The 17,487-nt window shown below is 45.5% G+C and overlaps 1 pseudogene; it reads left to right on the top strand.

Annotated features, from left to right (window-relative positions):
• Positions 1–8,982: 8,982 nt before the first annotated feature.
• Positions 8,983–9,825, top strand: LOC119237891 (glyceraldehyde-3-phosphate dehydrogenase-like; annotated as a pseudogene).
• The last annotated feature ends 7,662 nt before the right edge of the window (positions 9,826–17,487 follow it).

The following is a 17,487-nucleotide window of genomic DNA, read 5'->3' as shown; positions in this document are numbered from 1 at the left end:
CCAGCTCAAACAGTAGAAATAACTAGAACCACATTCATCTCTCCTGTCAGTCTTCTCCCCCAAGGTAACAGTCATTTTTCTATCACTACAGACTCCTTCAGTTGCTTTTTAAGAAACTTCTAACTGCAGTCAGAAACAAGCTGCAGCCATTTGCCATGTCGCCCACGTGGGAGTGAGGGTCAGTAGGGTCCCTACGTTCACAGTGATGTTTGACCAATCTCCAGAACTCTTCATCTTGCAAAACCCAAACTCTGTGTCCATTAACAACTGCCTATCCTCCCACCTTGCCTGAAACCATACTTCTGCTGTCTGTCTCTATGAATTTGGCTATTGTAGGTGCCTCGTGTAAGTGGAATCACACACTGTGTGTCTTTTTGTGGTTGGCTTATTTCTTTTAGCATAAAGTCCTCAAGGTTCACCCACGATGTAGCCTGGGTTCAATTTTTGAAGGATGAATAATATTCCACTGTATATATGTACATTGTTTTGTTTATTCATTCATCTGTTGATGGACATTTAGGTGTCTTCTACCTTTTAGCTACTGTGAACAGCAGAGCTGCGAATGAGTGTTCTCATTTAGCTGCTTTCAAGCTTTATGCTAATGGAATAAATCACACATGAGTATTCTTTTGTAGCCAGTTTCCTTCCCTCCATGTTATTTGTGAAATTCACCCATCTTGTTACTTATAGCAAGCATGTTCTTTCTCACTGGCATATCGTCTTCTCACACCCCAGGGCTCTACTACTATCCTCACACCCCAATTTCTTTATCCATTCTGCCATTGATGGGCGTGTAGGTGCTAGCTATTATAGTGCCATCGTGAATGTTCTAGTTGGTGTCTTCTAATATCCACGCATACATTTCTGAGGATATAGGCCCAGCAGTTAAATTGCCAGGTTATAGGGCCTCCCCTGGTGGCGCAGCGGTTGAGCACTGGGCTGCGAAGCTGCCTGCAGCCTCTGCAGGGCTGGTTCCATCCCCGGCCGCCAGTGAGGGTCCCACATGGTGCGCAGACCTCTCCTTTCTCACCCGCTGCTCCCCTCAGCAGTGTATTTCGTCAGTCTGCCTGTTCTGTTCCCCACTCTGGCTCTGGTGAATTCTCTCACCCTCCCGTGCTTCTGACTGTACTCAGTGCTTGTATAAATAAATAATCATTAAAAAATAATTGCCAGGTTATAAATGTTTGGTTTTACCAGATACTGCCAAATAGTTTTCCAATTGCCTGTACCAATTCATCCTCTCAGGAGCTCAGAAGGAGTGTTTTAGATGTTTCACATCCACATCAGTCATTTTAATTTTAGCTGTTCTCATTGGTAGAAAGTGGTATCTCATTGTGGTTTTAATTGTATTTCCCTGATGATTCATGAGTTGAGAACTTTTTGCCTTTATCAGTCAATTGCATATCTTTTGTGAAGTGCTTGTTCATGTTTTTTGTCCTTGAGTTGTTTATTTTTTTCTTACTGATATCTAGCACTATAGTACGTATATAGATATTTCAAAGCATGTTTAATTCTCCACTGCAGATGACATGACCCTGCTCCAAAATGCCAAGGACCCTTCTGTGACTGTCACAAATTACATACAGCATCTTCTCCCATCTCCCTTATGCGTGTCATTGTGGATGCACATATTGCAGATATAGTCACCCTCTCAGTGGCTGGCCTTTGGCTTCCTTAATGGTATGTTGAATGAATAATAGCTCTCTTGATGGTGTGTTGAACGAATAATAGTTTATCATTTTAATAAGTTTGAATTATCTTTATGATTAGTACTTGTGTCCCATGTACATTTTTTCTTTAATCTACATAAAAATAAACAAGTATCTACTGAAAAAAATACTCTTTTGTAGCCACCTAAAATTATATTATAAAACACCAGTGGTCTTCAATGATGTACTGAATGAAACACTTTACGTAGTTCTGCCATGATCTATAGCTTCCTCTGTCCACTCTCTTGTCTGCCGTCACCCTCGGCTAGTCCCCTCTCTGGCAGCACGGGATTGCTAGGCCACTACATTGCCTTTGGATCAGAAGTTCTGGAAGTAGGAACCGTAGCAAACACTCCTCTTTCTCACAAGAGTCCAGATTTTGCTCCAGCCCCACGCCCTCTTCCACAGAGTGCAGGAGTGCTTGTGGACAGAAGCACGGTAGAGGAGCACCCTGATTGCTTGCTCCAGTCAGGCTCCACTATTCTGCCACAGATACAGTGTCCTCTTGTGGGTAAGAAAGTGTCAACAACTCCTGGGAAAATAATCTTTGCTCCTGCCAAGAGAATAGGCAGGCATGACCCACTCCTTTACGCTAGATGTTTTGGCCTGAGGGCAAATCCCAAACACTGAGCACCTGGATTTGCCTGAAAGCCTCTGGCCTTGATGGCACCGAATGCCAGTGATCCTGGTGCTTAAAGAACAGTTGTCTGCCAGTTTGCATTTCCTCGGGATTTCAGCCAGTTTGAAGCAGAGTTCCAGTCATGTTCAATTGAAAGCATCTCACAAATAGGACCTTAGTTGGTGTGGGTGGATGACTGACCACAGACATATTTGGTCTGTATTGCAGGACCAGCTTCGTGGTGTGTGGCCTGTGCTGGCACAGGAGATCCCACACTTAGTAGAGCCCCAGGCTTAATTTCTGCTGTTGCTATTGAGCACAGGTGCCAAAACTGATACAAGGTCAAAGTTCTCACCCATTCTGGGTCCATGTGCTCACTGCCACAAATACAAAAGCAGGGCCTCCCTGATGGCACAGGCATCATCCCCTCCAGCTTGGGTGGTCCAGATGTCAGGGGGTAGAGTTTGTACCCTCATCCTGGCAGGAAAAGTCGGGGAGGCCCCACTGGCTGCCCCAAGAGCTGCTCAACATATCACTGTTTGAATTTTTTTTTTAAGAATTATTCCTTTATTGTAAGATTTTTATTTATTTTATTTATTTGTTGTAGAAGAACTGGGGTGTAGGCCAGAAGTGGTGGGGGGAGCGGTGAAAGGAGTCACCGGAGACAGAGTGGGGAGCAGAACAGGCAGATCTACTGAAATACACTGCTGAGGGTGAGACAGGAGAGGTCTGCTGTGCCATGTGGGTAGCTCCCTGGCTGGGACATAAACTCAGGCCAATGTGGTGGGTCTTCACAGTGCTAGCGCTGAGACTTAACCTCTAGGCCATCAGGGAGGCCCTGTTTGAAATTCTTAATAACTATAAATCAAGGTCCCTGCATTTTCATTTCACAATGGGTACTCCAAACTATGTAGCTGATCCAGATAATTTTCTAACCCCTTGTTTTCCATTATCTGCCCTCTTGGCCTTTGAATCTTTGCAGCTTCATCTTTAAACCCCTAGTTCATATGCCTCTTCTGCAAAATCCACCAGCTTAACTACAAAATGAGGAAGCTAAAGCCTTCACCAGCCAATCTCTCTGGATAGCTTCCAGCATGATTCAGAAATCCATTTTCACTCACCCACTTTGGTAAGCAAGAACTTTTCACTCTTTCCAAAGTGGCCTCTACAAGGCAAAACCCAGGAGCCCTGACCTGCCATTCAATCTCTTTTCAATGTCGCCCTTTCCATCATCACCTCCAGTGGGATCACCCACTTCAGCCAAATTGAAAATAACAAGTAATAATGAAAGCAACGCAAAGCAATAGCAGTTCACAGACTGCGTTCATGCATCGAAGACTTGATCCTGACAATAATTCATGAGATACGATTTAAAAAATACTTACTCTGTAGTTTATCACAAATAGAATTTGCTGAATACCATTTTATTTAGTGCAAAAGTCCACAAATTTAGTAAGTATACTGGGTTACTAGTCATCTTAAAAAAAAACTTTTATTTTTAACTAATTTCAGACTTGCAGAATGATTGCATAAAAAATACAAAGACTTCTCAAAATGTAAGCATCTTATCACATTTACTCACTCTATCTTCCCTATCTGTAGGTATAAAAATATATCTTTTCTTTATACTAGATGTAACACATACATATATTTTTGTTTGTTTATAGAACTGTTTGAGATTGCAGATATGGTGCTCTTCTCCACCCAAAATGCTTGAATATGTGTCTCCTAAAACAGAGGCATTCCCTTACATTAATCATAGCTATGTAAAACTAGTTTATAAAATAGGGCTCCCCTGGTGGCACAGGTGGTTGAGTGACGCGCTGTAAATCTGTCCCAGCCTCTGTAGTGCCGGTTTGATTCCGGCCTGCCAGCAAGGGTCCCACATGGCGCGGCAGACCTCTCCTGTCATGTCCACTGCTCCTCTCAGCAGTATATTTTGTCAGTCTGCCTGTTCTGTTCCCCACTCTGTCTCTGGTGAATCCTCTCACCCTCCCGCACATCTGGTCTGTACCCCAGCTCTTGTATAAATAAATAAATCTAAAAAAAACCTAGTTTATAAAATATAAAAATGTTTTACATAAAAATTTTTAGGGCCTCCCTGGTGGTGCAAGAGGTTAAGTCACAGTACTATGAAGCCATCTGCAGCAACTGCAGCATGAGTTCAATCTCCAGCCAGGGAGCTACCCACATGGCGCAGCAGACCTCTCCTGTCTCACCCGCTGCTCCCCTCAGCAGTGTGTTTGAGTCAGTCTGCCTGTTCTGTTCCCCCCTCTGTCTCTGGTAATCCTCTCACCCCCACTGCACCCTTGGCCTATACCCCAATTCTTGTATGCATAAGTAAATAAATCTCTAAAAAAATTTATATGTAAAAGCATAAAATTTAAAAAGCATTGATACATTACTATCTAAACTAGAGATCTAATTTAAATATCATTGTCTCAATAATTCCTTTATACAGAGTGGTTCCCAGGGCCCTGCAAAAGGACTGAGTTTCTAGAGCTCTGAAGACAAAGGGTAATACCCCAAAATAGGGACTCATATTCTACTCCACCATTGATCAAGCAGCTGCCAAGAACAAAGGCCACATCTCCTTACACCTGGCAAAAACTGCAGTATTGCCTCATGAATCACCTGCTTCTCTGAGGTACCCACAGGTGTATTTGGGGAGAAGCTTCCAGAACAAGTTGAGGAGTGACTGTCCTTCTATGATACTGGACAGATTCCATGAGAATCTGGATGTCACAAAGGCGGCCATGGTTCAGCCGGAGGAAGCTGCTGCTGAGAGGACTGGGAAGTTGGAGAAACAGGAGCAGAAAGGCTGCTGTGAGGGCTCCTGAGTCGCCAGAAAACAGCAGGAGTACCCTGGAGGGATGTGAGGAGACAAGTGAAAAAGCCAAGGAGAAGAAAAAACCAACTCCAGGAGATTCTACGGGAGACGGGAATGGAAGACTCATCTGTCTCCTTTTCCAAACCCAAGCAAAAGAAAAGTTTTCCAAGAGGGTGCGAGTTGGCAGTGAGGTTGAAGAGACAGCTGGCGGTGGAAATCTTCCCAAGAGGAAGAAACCTTTCTCCAAAGACGAAGCTGTGAGTGACCAGGAAAAGGCAGGAAACAGAGTTGTCTCCAAGGAAGAGGGAGTTCTCTTCCAAGGAGGAGCTGCTCAGCGGTGGACCTGCGGAGGCAGCTGGCCCAGAACAGCAGCTCCAAGAGAAAGAAAGAGCTGGCAAAGTATCCCAGGAAGGTCAACAGGGACATTTTCCCTTCACGAGTACACCCCATGGTGACGTTTCTCATCTCATCCCCTGGGCCCCAGTAAAAAACAAAGAATTCACAAAAAATAATAATTCCTTTATAGCAAAGAGAAGCAAAGTGTTCTGACATGGGACCCCACGTTGCATTTCATGAACAAGTCTCTAATGTCCTTCAATCCGCAATAATTCCTTAATCCCTTGCCTCTTGTGATCTTTTCTCCTGAAGGGGACAGTGCATGTAGTCTGTGCAAAGGTCTTTCAGTTTGGGTTTGTCTCTTTTCCCTCATGATTGAGTTCAGGTTTGCATTTTGGGGATTGCAAAAATGATGCCGTGTTCTTCTCAGTTCATTCCCTTGATGTCTATTTGTCCCATTGCTGTGACGTTTATTTGTTCCCCAGGTTAAGACGGTTTCTGCCAGACTTTCCATGGTAACGTTGTTGGGAGACTGGGTGCTCCCCAGTCCCTTGGGCACCTCTACTGGGCCTTGGGCACCAGGCTGCACCTGCCCTGGGGTGGCATGGGGCAGGGGCCTGTGCACCACTGGGCTACCCCATGCCACTCTCCTGCCAGCACAGCATCATGGTCCCTGCTCTGGGGCTGCTGGAAAAGGGGCACAGGAGAGAAGCCATGAGGGTTGAAAAGCAGAAACCTATGCAGGGAAACTCTCTTTGTGGGTGATGGTGACATGTGCATCTCTGGTCCTTGTGGCGCCTGGTCCTGTACTCTGGCCTATGCAAGTTGATCGGCAACACACACATCAGCCTCTTTCTCCTTGTATGCAGCTGGCCCTAGCCTCCCCTTGGCAGGACAATTGCCATTTTCTTTTTTTAAAGACTTATTTTATTTGTTTATGCATGCAAGAGCTGGGGTGTAGGCCAGAGGTGAAGGGGTGAAGGGATTCTCCAGAGAGAGTGGGGAGCAGAACAGGCAGACTGACTGAAATACACTGCTGCGAGGAGCAGCAGGCGAGACAGGAGGGGTCTGCTGCACAATGTGGGTAGCTCCCTGGCCAGGGATCGAACTTGTGCTGCAGTGGCTTCATAGTGCTGTCACTTTATCCCTTGCGCCACGAGGGAGGCCCCCCAATTGCCAGGCCTGCTCCTGCTCTCCTCCAGGTCTCTGCTCCCCAGACAACTGCCACCTTCCACGAGTGACTCTTGACTTGGACTCTGCAACACAGACATTATCTGGGGTTGGACAGACAGCATCCAGCCACATGCCGTCCTGCACATTTTTTCCCGATGTGTCTGCTTTTGAGTCACGTCCTGTAAGCGTGGGTGAGCAGCTGCCAACCGGCTGACCCTTGGCCTGGGTTTGCTCCATTTCAAAGTTATTACTTGTCCACCTGTAATGAATAAGTATCTTGTAGGGAGAGATTTTGAGACCATGTTCTATTTCTCATAAAACATTCACCCCTTGCCTTAGTATTCATCAATGTTACTAATTCTTTAAATTTAATTAGTAAACTGAATTAGATCATGTTTCCATGATCCAAGTGTTTAAAAAATTCAAACAATATAGTGCATATAGTAAACAGTACAGTGAAAAGTAAGTTCTTCTGATAACAGATTCTGACTCATTTCTATTACCTGGTTTTATTTTTCCTAGTGGTAGAGACAATGCCACCTGATACTGAAACCCATTCTGCTCTTGTCTTCCTGGGCATGAGGATGATATTTTTCCCTCCCCTGCTTTGCAGCAAAGCTGGGCCCATGAGACTAGTTTTGGCTCAAGAACCATGAGCAGAGATGACTGGATCAAGAAGATGTGGTACATATACACAATGGAATATTACTTAGCAAACAAAAAAGATAAACTCATGCCATTCGCAGCAAAGTGCATGGAGCTGGAAGGGATTATGCTCAGTGAAATAAGCCAGAAGGAAAAAGAAAAATATCGGATGGTTTCACTTATAAATATAGGGAAACTAAACAAAGCGTCAGGAAAAGATGAACTTGTAAACTGACCATAAACGTAATGCATGCAGAAGGGGAGGGTGAGAGAGAGGGGCCAAAACAGGGGAGGGAAGGGCACAAGGGACTGTGGTGATGGGTCACAGGTGCTCTGGTGGTGGGAGAACCATGGGGACTGCACCTGAGGGGAGAAACCAAATATTGTACAAAAATGAACAATGATGTAAGAAAATAAATAAGCGGCCTCCCTGGTGGTACAGGGGTTAATTCTCAGCACTATGAAGCTATCCACAGCCACTGCAGCATGAGTTCAATCCCGGGCCAGGTAGCTACCCACATGGCACAGCAGACCTCTCCTCTCTCACCAGCTGCTCTCCTCAGCAGTGTACTTCACCTGTCTGCCTGTTCTGCTCCCCACTCTGTCTCTGGTGAATCCTCTCACCCCCTGCACCTTTGGTCTACACTCCCGCTCTTGTATGCATAAATAAATAAATCTTAAAAAAAAGAAAAGATATAAGTAAATTTAATTATTAAAAAACAAAAGGACAATGAGCAGAGTGATTTGTGTACTTCTGGGTCAACGTCTGACTCCCCAGCTTTTTCCCCTGACTACAGCAGTTGTGCAGGGGACACATTTAGATGGCAGCACCACAGGAAGGAAGCAGCCAGGACCCCCGAGTTAACACGTGGAGAACAGCCTTGGGGAGCTGCCCGTCTCTCACTGGATGTGTGTATGCTCGAAAAGTGTAAGCCTTGGCTATGGTGAGCAGCTGACGCTTCAAGTTGAATGTGTTGAATGTGCTGCTCCAACATAAGTTAGTCTATCCTAATAAAATCCTTCTGGAAACGTTCCTCACACATTGAAAAAATATGTATTATAGGTGATTTTATTATTACAATTACATTATGAAAAATTCTGTATCACCCTTTTCTTACCTAACAACATATTTGAGACATTTCTACATCAAATAGATAGCTCGTTCTTCTTAAGATTTGAAAAGCGCTCTATCATATGATTTTACTTTATTTAGAAGATAACATTGCTCTAAATTTCTCGAATAGGTACTACGTACATACGGTTTTAAAATAAACAGATTAAGAGACATGAAAAATTCTCCCTCCCACAGCTTTCCTGAGCCAACAAACTTCCCACCAAAGGTAATCAGTATTTCCTGGTCCATATGTGTACTTTCAGAGATATGTTCCACACAGGGTGTTTAATTGAACCTCACTTAGCCTCAGGTTTGGCTAAGGTCCCAAAACAATAGGTTAAATAGATGCAAGCCTCCACTATCAGTTTCTCACTCTAAATTCACCACCCACCTCCAGCCTACAAAAGATGTTGGAGAGGTGGGGAAAAAAATAGGAGATTTGGCTCACTGGTCCTTCGGCTCTACAGACAGCTGCCTCAGACACCGCCGTGAAGGTGCGTGAAAGGATTTGGTTAGACTGGCCCCTGGGCCCCAGGGCTGCTTTTAACTCTGCAAAATGGATATTGTTGCCTTCAGTGACCTCAACTACGTGGCCTACATATCTCGGTATGATGCCACCCAAGTTCAATGCGCAGGAAGTCTGTCATCAACAGCAAGTCCTTCTCCATCTTCCAGGAGAAAATTCCCAACAACATCAAATGGGGTGGTGATGCTGGCACCGACAACGAGTGTCTCCGCTACCTTGGAGAAGGCTGGGGCTCATTTGAAGGGTGGAGCCAAATGGTCCTCATCTCTGTCCCTTCTGCTGATGTCCTCATGTTTGGTGGGCGGGGACCCCAAGAAGTATGACAACTCCTTCAGATTGTCAGCAACACCTCCTGCACCACCAACCACTTGGCTCCCCAGGGAAGGTCATGCACGGCACCGTGGAGGGACTTACAACTGCAGCCCAGGCCATCACTGCCACCCAGAAGACCGTGCACAGCCCCTGTGGAAAGCTGGTGTGATGGCTGAGGGGCTGTCCAGGACATTATCCCCACTTCAACTGGCACCGCCAAGGCTGTGGGCGAGGTTATCCCTCAGCTGAACTGGCAAGGCCTCGTGTCCCCACCTCCAATGTGTCAGCTGTGGCTCTGACCTGGCACCTGGAGAAAGCTGCCAAATATGATGACATCAAGAAGGTGACGAAGCAGGTGTCACAGGGGCCCCTGAAGGGCGTCCTGGGCCACGGTGAGGACAGTGAAATCGTGCAATTTTAACCCTTTTCTCTGCTTTCGACGCTGGGGCTGGCATTGCCCTCAATGGACACTTTGTCAAGCTCATTTCCTGGTATGAGAGTGAATTTGGCTACAGCAACGGGGTGGTGGACCTCATGGTATGCGTGGCCTCCAAGGAGTAAAAGCCCCCAGACCATCAGTGCCACTGAGAGCACAAGAGGAAGAGAGGTGTCCTCAGCTGCTGGGGAGTCCTTCCCCCACTCATCTACATTAAGAATCTCCTGACCTAGGGCCTCCCTGGTGGCGCAAGGGGTTCAGCAGTATGAAGCTATCCGCAGCCACTGCAGCACGAATTTAATCCCCAGCCAGGGAGGTGACTCACAAGGCGCGGCAGACTTCTGACTCACCCGCTGCTCCCCTCAGCAGTGTATTTCAGTAGATCTGCCTGTTCTGCTCCCCACTCTGTCTCTGGGGAATCCTCTCAGCCCCTGCACCTCTGGCCTGCACCCCGGCTTTGTATGCCTAAATAAATAAATCTTAAAAAAAAAAAAAAAAAAAAGAAGGAAATCTCCTGACCTGTCTTGGTTCCATCCCAGACTCTCTGGAGAAGCGGAGGGGCTTTGGCAGCCCTGCCTTGTCATGTACTATCAAAAAAGCACACTGAACCCAGAAAAAAAATAAACCCAAGAGATTCAAAGTTTTTAGAAAGAGCAATTAGTAGAGTGAGTCATTGCCACCGCCCCCAACCTTTTGATAAGGAGTGAATGCCTCTGGCCTCGGGCCATTGGGAGGAGTTTTACTGGGATCACACAGCGATACATAACGTGTCTTTCCAATTTGAGAGACCCGAGCCAGTGTCTGAGTTATGCGTGGGAAAAACACAAGGTGAAGGGCTGTCTCTGGCAAGCTGTGGGGAGACAGGAGGGAGGCTCTGGTTTGGGGTGTAGAAGGACTTCCGTCAACAGGTCAAATGAACATTTTTCTTCTGTTAAGATCTGGCACACACACACAAGAGCTCTGGAGAAGGATCGTCCTGGATCCCATTCAGGAAAGCTGCCTATAGAAGTGAGTGGACATCAGGTGAAGGAAGGTCGAGGTGAATCATCAGATGCCCAGAGTCTTGAGAACGAATTGTAAACCATCAACCACAAAAAGTATGCATTCATCTATGTGGGGAAAAAAAACTACAGCGAAGAGATGCCAGCAATCACAGGCAGACCTTTAAAGAACCAGGGAAGACAGCCTCTCACAAAGAGGAAGCCCTAAACATCTGTGAACCCCAGAGAATGCAGATGCCAATGACAGAACTTGTCAAGCACAAACTTTCATTCTCTCCCCTATTACTTTCTCCATATGTTCAACATTCACAGGCCTTGTGCTTGTATAAGCCATTCCCTGCACAGGCTGCCTGGCTGCAGGTGCAAATGTGGACTGAAAGCCAGCCCGCTCTCCTCACCCAGCCACAGGCCCTGGCAGGGAGCTGTGTGCACCTGGAGGAAGAAGTGCCTTTTTCTACTTCATCGGAGGTACCATTGTCTTACCATAGGGTTGCATCCACCCCAAAGGGGAACCTTTTTCTACTCCACACAAAGACACTACCTAGCCTGCAAGGATCAGAGATGGGAGCTAGCATGATGGGGAAGGGTGAGGAAGCTCAGAAGGAGGAAGCAGAGAAACTGAACACTTGGGATCTTTACCCACAGGAAGTAATCCACCTCACAGAGGCCCAAGCTGGGTGATGGGGAGAAGTCTTAGTTTAAAAAAAATTAAGGGGCCTCCCTGGTGGCACAGGGATTAAAGACAGCACTATGAAGCTATCGCCAGCCACTGCAGCACGAGTTTGATCCCCAGCCAGGGAGCTACCCACATGGCGCTGCAGACCTCTCCTGCAGCGCCCGCTGGGCCCCTCGGCAGTGTATTTCACTCAATCTGCCTGTTCTGCTCCCCACTCTGGTGAATCCTCTCACCCCCAGCATCTCTGGCCTGTAACCCAGTTCTTGTATGCACAAATAAATAAAACTTTAAAACAAATAAATAAATAAACAAACAAACAAATAAATAAATTTTAGAACAATGACTACGGGGGGCAGGACATTTTTATTACTGCTGTATGGTAGACGAACATGACAGGAGGATGATTAATACATAAGAGTGATCAGGAAAATTGAGGAACTTGACCAAGTTTCCATCTAAAGGGGGAAGGAAAACTCACCCTAGAGAATAAGTTAATTGGCTAGTGGAAGACAAACCTTCAGTTGCTTTCTGACTTGCACCCTGTACTGTTGCCCTTTAGCTGCTTACTAATATATAGTCTGCCCTTTAGGCACTAAGCTAGGCTGTATTTCTCAGTGTTCCTTACAATGTGATCCAACCCTTAGACAATATATTCTCATTAATGGGATGTGAGATGGGCTTGCAGTCATCCAAGGAAAGCCACGTCCAGGACTTGAGCCAGCCAGGTGAAGACAGTGACAAGGGCACAGAGGGTGACAGATGGAAGGAGCCGGGCCCATAAATGACAGCAAGACTGAAAGCCACCCCACAAGCTACACACTGTCCAAGACTGCTATGTGAGCAGAAACTAATTCTCAGCTTCCTTAAATTATTCAATTGTAGGCTTGTTTGATTAAAGGAATCCACAGCTTGCTCTCTTAAATACCAAAAGGAACCAGGGCTTTTTGGAGAAATGGTGAGTTCAGGGGCAGTACAAACTGAGTCTGAAACATCTTGCTCTCTCAGAGAGTAAGGGAGTACCCAAAGATGGGGTCATAGCAAAATAACAGAAAAGGTGCTTGAGAAGACTCCCACTAATCAAATCCCAGGCCATTTGGAGAATTTTAAAATAATAATTACAAAAATGGGGAGAATAAGAATCTATGAGTCTGTATTTATATAAATAAGTACACAGTGGAGAGAACTTATCCTTATTGCAGAATTCCAATGTAGAAGGAATCGTGAAATCAGAAAAATGATCATTCAGCAATCTGCCTTAGTAATGATTATTTCAGGCAAGAATCATGAATGGAAGCGATAACTAGTGAGCAAGAGTTTGATGAGAAATGGATTATTTATAGAGTCTCAATGTCTCTCCATATAAAATGCTTATTCATTGCAATGGGAGAAAGTAACTTTACAGTGGAGAAAGCTGGTAGACACCACGTTAACCTAGTGATCTAGTGAGCATCGCCAGTAATGAGAGAAACTACCACAAGCCTTCTGGTACGGGACACTGAGGAAAAACGCCCCCACTTCCGGGGTGCTCCTGCCTGAAATACACGTTCTTGATCTAATCAGGCAGGCCGAGGCTGAAGCACAGTGTACAAAATAATGGGCCTGTGGGCAGCTGTCTTTCTGCCCACTTGTGCCTACGCAGGTGCTTCCTTTCACCAGCTCTCTCCCTCCTCAGGGCAGCAGCCTCCTGCCTGCCCGTGACCTGCACCTGCCGGGGCTTCTCCTCACTGACCTCCCTCAGCGGAGGCTGCTCTCCTCAAGGCCGCCCGCCTGCAACCACGCAGGCCTCTCTCAGCAAACCTCTCTCAGCTGTCCCTTTCCGGGCAGCTCTTCCTGCCAGCTTGTGTCTGTCCCTTTCCCGAATAAACCTGCTCTTTTAAATATTTAAAAAAATAATAATAATGGGCCTGTGCTCTTCACAAAAAGTCAAAATCATGGAAGACTATACACTGTGTAAAGGAGAATACAAAGACATGACGATTGAAAATGTATTGTGTGATCCTGGGTGAGAAAAGTTTTTTTGTTTGTTTTATTTTGAGATAAAGGATATTTGGGGGACTTTTGGAAAAATGTGAATATGATCATGTTTTTGTGATCATATTGTAAATTAGATAATAGTATCATATCAATGATAATTTTTATTTTATTTTTTAATGATTTATTTAATTATGCATACAAGAACTGGGGTACAGGCCAAGGCGCGGGAGGGTGAGAGGATTCACCAGAGACAGAGTGGGGAACAGAACAGGCAGACTGACTGAAATACACTGCTGAGGGGAGCAGCGGGCGAGACAGGAGAAGTCTGCTGTGCCATGTGGGTAGCTCTCTGGCCGGCGGGGATGGAACTCGCTGCGATTTCTTCACAGTGCGGTGCTTAACCCCTTGCGCCACCAGGGAGGCCCACAATGACAACTTCTAGAATTTGATTTCCAGTACTGTTAGAGGAGACTATACCTGTATTTATGAAGTACACACTCAAATAAAGAGATGTGTCTGCAGATTACTCTCAATGGTTCACAGTATAAAGTAATAATATATACATGGAGAGAGAATGAATAATAAAGCAAAAGTAGCAAATGTTAACATGTGGGGAGCCTGGGGGCAGGATAGGAGAATTCCTTGTACTAAATTTACAACTTTTCTGTAAGTTTGAAATTATTACAAAATAACTTTTAATTGCATGAACTTGAACATGTGGGTAGCTCCCTGGCCAGCCAGGGATCGAACTCGTGCTGCAGAGGCTGCAGACTGTTTCATAGTGCGGTGCTTAACCCCTTGTGCCACCAGGGAGGCCCCGATAAGTTCTTTTTTAAAAACAAGATTTACGTCTCTCTGATGTTTCCAAAATACCCAATCACTTGGTCTGGGATCATTTAGAAGCCAGTTAGGTAGCCAGCAAGAAAAAGCGGCCGTGTATGTTGGGGGTAAGACTGACTATTCTGGGTTAATCCTGGCCAACACTTACCCAGCTCTGCCTCTAAGAGATTAGCATTGAGGCTAGGTGGATAAATTCCTAATCACAGGGCCTGCCTGCCAGTGACCAATTCATATGGAGACAATCTATTAGCCTAAATGGGAGCCAAGTTCATAAAAACCAAGTTCAGTGCTCAAGGGCATGGGAGTCAAGTGCCTAATAATTTGTTAATTTAAGTTTTAATATTCCTTTTGTTCTCTGCACTTTCTAGGTAGTGGAGAGTAATGAGGCAGTGAGACGTTGTATGAGAGGTAGTACTTTATATAACTCAAGCGTAAGTGCCCCAGTAAAATATGTTCCTTTGTCCTGACACAACTAAGGTGAAATATGCTACAGGGGTGGCAGGAGATACCAAGTCCAGTAGTTTCTTAGCTACTGTGCTGTGGGCCCTCTGCTTTTTGGCAGAGGCAGGTTCAACTTATCCAGGAGAAAAAAGCAAGTCACTGTTTACAAAGATTTGAGCAGCTTCTAAGTACAAAGATCTGCTTACAGTGTCTCCTTTAATTATTTTTTATGGTGTGTACCTCTACTTAGTGACAGCTATTTCTAAGACAGTCAAGGAAAACATTTATTTGGTATCTCTTTTTAATAGGGATGCTTGAGGAGGTAAAGAAAATATTTCCATGATGTGCTGAAACCACGACTCCGTGTTAAAGTCTATTGATTGTTCCTTGCTGTGTTTAACAAGATATTCTTAAAGATAAACTCAGGCAAGTACATACTGGTTTCAAGCAGAAATGAAAAGGGAGGCCTGTAGCCGGGGCGCTGAAGGGCTACAGCAGTGGTTGAGCCCCAGCAGCAGGAAAGACTGAGAAACGTCCACTAGAATACCTCGTTAAACAGAGGATTTCAGCACTATTTCGAAGAATAATTTCTTTAAACTTTATTCCACCTGAGTCTACTGTTTCAGATGGCCACCGTTACTGACATGAAGTTGGGAAAGGCATGAGGTAGACAAATAAAAGAAAGTTGGGGTCTCCCTGGTGATGCAAGGGATTAAGCACAGCACTGTGACGCTATTCACAGCCTCTGCAGGAAGAGTGTGATCCCCACCCGGCCAGGAAGCTACCCAAACGGCGCAGCAGACCTCTCCTGTTTCAATCAGTCTGCCTGTTCTGCTCCCCACTCTGTCTCTGGTGAATCCTCTCACCCCCTGCACCTCTGGCCTGTACCCTAGTTCCTGTATGCATAAATAGATAAATTTTTTTTAAAGATTTATTTAATCATTTACACCGGGGTAAAGGCCAGAGGTGCAGGAGGGTGAGAGGATTCACCAGAGACAGAGCGGAGAACAGAACAGGCAGACTGACAAAATACACTGCTGAGGGGAGCAGCAGGTGAGACAGGAGAGGCCTGCCGTGCCATGTGGGATGCTTGCCGGCCAGCTGGCTGGGAGGCCAGGATCAAACCAGTGCTGCAGAGGCTGAGGACAGCCTTACAGGGCTGCGCTCAATCACCTGCGCCACCAGGGGAGGCCCAATAAATAAATCTTTAGAAAAGAAATAAAAGAAAGTTGCTGTTTCTGTCTCAAAAAAAAAAAAAATCTTTAGGCATGATTGCTGGCACCAGAAGCTGCTTTAAAACAAAGAGATCTGAAGTTTCTAAGGGGACTGGATTGCCAAAAACTCAGAATCCTGGCCTGAATCCATACGTAAAACCATAAACAAGGTTTGCATCTCCAAACATACATCAGGAAGTGAGCCAGCTGGGCTATAGGGTCCCCAAGAGGACACACGCCCCACTTCGGGATGGCCAGGGACAGTGGCCAAGGGTGAACATGGCAGAGGCCAGAACTAGAGTATGAGAACAATCACAAGAGAAAGTTTCCTAAAGAGCAAGATTGAGTCTAACCTGGGAACTTCACTCTCTGGTAGGATAGGGCATCTCCAGGGTGACAGCCATCCAGCAGGATTCCCTCATTGTGTTGGACATAAATGCTACATGTTTGCCATTCTCTTTTTCAAAAAGGAGTTTGTATAGGTTTTCCTGTCTGCTCTATCACTCACTAGATATTGCATGGGTGGGTTTTTGGGGGTGATGATGAAGTGGCAACCACCGGCTTTTAGTTCACAGGTTGCTGAACCGTAAGTAAATCCAAGCAACTTCAATAAGATTGCGATGCATATTTGCTAGGAATTCAGAAACTGGATGAATATTTCTGTCATTGACTTTTGGGGGAGGATATGTTTGGTGACCCGAGAACTGATTGTGACAGAGAATTCTTGTTGTCTGCCAAAAACCATTCTCTTTAGGCACAAGACTAGAAGCCCTGCCCTTTTAGGTGTGATCATGTGACAACGTTTTCTCCAAAGTAACGTGACTGCTGCAGTGTGTATTACCTTCTGGCCGAGGGGATACAGAACCACAGGGTGGAAGGCGCCTACGACCCTGAGCCACAAAGGTGAGGGGCATCATTTCTTCACTGACCTGAATCTGTCCAGGGCTTTAGGTGAGCAAGGAAGAAGTTATTTTGCTGAGTGGTGTCTCAGATCTACTTGTTGCAGCACTTTTGCCTCCATTAACTGATTCACAAGCCCCATGAGTCATGTTTGTTCAACATAATGATTATATATGTACACCCTTTGAAGCGTAATTATTAATGGAACATGCTGAGCACCCTGTAATGAGCCTTGCTTTTTTTCATTTGATCTCTCCAGCAGTGTTCCACATCAGCACATCAAAACTTCCTCATGTTTTTCTTTGTTGCTTTTTGTTTTTTTGTTTGTTTTTTTTTTAAAGACTTATTTTTATTTATTTATGCATACAAGAACTGGGGTACAGGCTAGAAGTGTGGTGGGGAGAGGATTCACCAGAGATAGAGTGGGGTGCAGAACAGGCAGATCTACTGAAATACACTGCTGAGGGGAGCAGCGGGAGAGACAGGAGAGGTCTGCTGTGCCATGTGGGTCACCTCCCTGGCCGGGGATCGCGCTCATGCTGCAGTGCCTGGCGATAGCTTGATAGCGCTGAGACAACCCTGTGCCAACAGGAAGCCCCTTTGTTGCTTTTTAATAGCTTATATACCACAGGCTATTTAATCGGTTCTCTAGAGATGGACATTTAGGCTTCTCGTCTTTTGCTAGTGTTCTATGTTTAAGTTCTTTCTTTTCTTCTTCTTTTTCTCTTTTTTTTTATTTTA

Source organism: Talpa occidentalis, unplaced genomic scaffold (assembly GCF_014898055.3).
Source record: "Talpa occidentalis isolate TD23 unplaced genomic scaffold, MPIMG_talOcc4v2.1 talOcc4.11, whole genome shotgun sequence".
NCBI classification, from domain to species: Eukaryota; Metazoa; Chordata; class Mammalia; order Eulipotyphla; family Talpidae; genus Talpa; species Talpa occidentalis.
Note: the sequence above shows the minus strand (reverse complement) of the source record. Positions and strands in the feature narration are given on the sequence as shown.